Source organism: Wasmannia auropunctata, unplaced genomic scaffold, assembly GCF_000956235.1.
Source record: "Wasmannia auropunctata unplaced genomic scaffold, wasmannia.A_1.0 LD313125.1, whole genome shotgun sequence".
NCBI classification, from domain to species: Eukaryota; Metazoa; Arthropoda; class Insecta; order Hymenoptera; family Formicidae; genus Wasmannia; species Wasmannia auropunctata.
Genome location: NW_012049765.1, coordinates 36,661 through 40,116, shown reverse-complemented (window position 1 = coordinate 40,116; position 3,456 = coordinate 36,661). Strand labels below are relative to the sequence as shown.

At 28.2% G+C, this 3,456-nt stretch overlaps 1 protein-coding gene across 1 annotated transcript in view; it reads right to left on the bottom strand.

Moving 5' to 3' along the window:
- The window catches only part of LOC105460949, a 9,255-nt gene extending 7,098 nt beyond the window's left edge, over positions 1–2,157 (bottom strand). Inside the window, exon 1 of the mRNA XM_011707446.1 lies at positions 2,087–2,157. The gene's annotated coding sequence lies outside the window, so the exon portion shown is untranslated. The remainder of the gene's footprint in view (positions 1–2,086) is intronic.
- Positions 2,158–3,456: the final 1,299 nt, after the last annotated feature.

The following is a 3,456-nucleotide window of genomic DNA, read 5'->3' as shown; positions in this document are numbered from 1 at the left end:
AATTTATGCTATCATATCTTATCATTACTCTGTTATCTCAATTAGCTCAGTATCTGCTTTATTAATAGACAAATCGGAATAAGTTCAATGTTGACCCGTCTCGTTTATTTATTCTTCGTGTCACATTTATATATAAATGTGACACGTAGCTGAATATAGCATTTGTCATCTTACTTAATATTAAGTGAGGAGCTTTTCATTACGAAAACTGATAAACATTAAGGTGGTTATTTAAAATGCCAAAAGTTTGATATGCCTCATCTAGGGTCCATCGAAAATCACACATATTTGTATAATTTGAATAAAATATTAAAGTGTATATCTAATGAAATAGTATAAAACAAACGATATTGCTACCTCTCGCGACAATGAATGAGGATAGAAAAGTGTGGAATAATATATATTACTAACGAGATTATGTAATATTTTGCCATTTCAACGTTAAATATCTTTCTAGAATAGCCTATTATAGATGACCTATTACTTTTTTGTGACCATTAAAATCGCAATTTTTTAACTATTTTAATTTTGTTTTTTAAAAAAGTCTGAAATAACGTTTGTGTGCAGTTAAAAAAAAGTCTCTGAGTCCAATCTAGCTATCACTAAAGTTATTACGTGAAAAGTTATATTTTCAACATCTTTTTTTCTCTTTTTTCGACAACCCTAAAATTTTGCGCAAGTTTGGCACTTCAACTTTATTATATAAAAAAATTGGACATTTCTAAAGTAACTTGATTTATTAAAGAACCATCTTAAGGAATGTTATAAATAAATATATACGCAGTATTGCATAGTATAAAACAGCGGTCTGTTTAATATTTTGCTCGCGAGCTAAACGCTTCCTTATCTCTGCGGTGCCTCAGTGAAACAGAGAGAAAACAAATAGATCAATATTAAATCCTAGCGTCAGTTAGTAAGACGATGGAGAGATGGAAGTCTTTAATTCGCACGCAAAGTGTTGAATAGGCCCGATGTAATATATTGCGCAATATAGATTTCGCAGAAAAATTGCATAAAATGAGTTAGATTTCGAAGATGATTTTTAAAATTAATTAATTAATTATTCTTCTTTATTAAAAATGATATTTTAATGCGCTTTTTCATATAATAATATCATTAACATTTAAAGTATGTTTGCTAAACATTTTTAACTTAATAATATGCAATAGATACATTTTGACGTTTAACATAAAATAGGATTGTAACATATAAAGCTGATTAACTATGCGCGCAAATGATGAACAAGAATTAAGCGGCTTACATGTGCGCTTTAGAATCTCTAGAGTCTTTATATAACAAATGACACTTTGTCCTCCAACCATTAGCATTTAACAAGAATTGCTTCTTGTTGTTCATAGATTAAATAACGCGATCATAAATTCGCACAATAAACGTTACGATGAAGGGGGTTTTATGTAATCAATCATCATGTCTGTGTGATTAGCCTCTACCTTAATTATTTCTATTGTGATTTATTAAATTTGCAATCAAAATCGAGACATGACATTAGAGTGAATAAATAAAGAAATTTCTTTATATGATGCAATAATTGTATTAGATATTCACTTTTATACCTGAAATTTCGAAGGCATTAAACTAATAAAAAATTTTCTTATGATACAGATATTCATTACTTCATATTTGGTGACACATTTAGAACTGCGAATAGGGAATTGTGGATATCTATTGTATATATTGAAAAACGTTAAATAAAGTCAACGATTATTTATCAATTATAGAAAACATTATTAAGAAGAATAATATTCACTTGTTTAACTTTAAATTACAATAACAGTCATTTAAATATCTGTGAACTATACGAGTACAATTATAACAAGTTATTCGCCGCGGGCAAGATTCGATTCGAGTTATGCTTTTTATTAAAAATTATAATTTATATTAATATACAAATGATAATTATTAAATATAGTTTGAAGCTAAATAACTTGAGCAAAGACTTGACTTCAGTAATTGAATAGAGACTTCTATTGGTAATTGAGATAAATAGTCAATTTTATTAATTTATTAATTTTAGGTATTCACACTACCTACACTGAAAACATCGAAAACGTGTAATGTAGTTTACCTTAAACAGAATGTCCGTCCTGTGGTCACGTATTATTGTAGCACTTAATGTTTATCGGACTATCTCTGAGTGAGAAATGAGAAGTTATCCCTATTCTATTATACCGAATAGTATCGTTCACCCATGTTCGCAGTTCTCCCACCCGTTATCACTCGTGTTTAGATGAAACTATCGTACATTCTAGCAGTTGCGTGTGCAAAATTTATTTGACCATGTAATTATTAATTAAATTAAGGAAGTAAAAATTAATCTAATTAAGAATGTGCGATATTAGGTAAACAGGTTGTTGTTGAGTTTTATAATGTAAAAAATTTTAGACTTAAAATGAAATATTTTATTCTCAAATAGAAAACATAAATAACCAAGACATGACTTATAGATTTATTGCAAGTGTTATGTATTTATGTTATAGCTTTTACTTTCTATCTCGCTCTCTCTCTCCCTCTCTCTCTATCTATCTATCTATCTATCTATCTATCTATTTATCTATCTATCTATCTATCTATCTACCTATAATCTATCTATCTCTTTCTTTCTTTTCCACTCTTCACTTTTTTCTTGTTCGCTTTATTTGCACGTCTATCTTATTTATCATCAAAAATTATTAGGTACATATTAATGTGATTTACATTGCATAATTTTAATAATAATGTAATTATGTATTGTAAAAACTGCTTGACAGATAAACTGACTTTACGTGTGTATGTACTTAAGTTTAAAAATTGGAAAATAATATAAATGTTCCTTTTCACGTAAAAAATCTCGGGATTTTAAAATTTGGCTGAACGCAATCAAATACTTGCATTGCACTCGATGTTATATAATTAAAGCTATTAGATTTTTTAATAATAGATTTAGATTCTGATGTACTTTAATTGAAATTCTTTGACATAAATTGTCTTGGTGCACAGCGTTGGTTAGAATTCCTCAATTAAGAGTTATAAGAGTATTGATTAATCCGCACTACGTATATAATAGAGAATAAGCGATAGACAGAAACAAACAGAACAATAAACAGAGTAAAATAGCTGTCTTGTTTCAATTACTTTGCATTCATGATATAGAACGAGATCTCTATTAATGACAGCCAATATTTTAGCTATTGCTTAAGAAACTTTACTTGATATTAGAAAATCTTAATTAAAAAGTAACATCCCAGTACACAGAGCCCAAAAGAATTCACTAATGTATTCAGTTTTATGTCATCAATTCTGAGTTCATTTTCAGGTGCAAAAAGAATCCCTTTTAAAAAAAGACCTCTTTTTGCATCTGAAAATAAACTCAGAATTAATTACATATAACTGAGTTCTTTTTTCATTATCTGTGCTGTCTGGGATGTTAAAAAAGAAGACAAAATCTTAACCAATAAT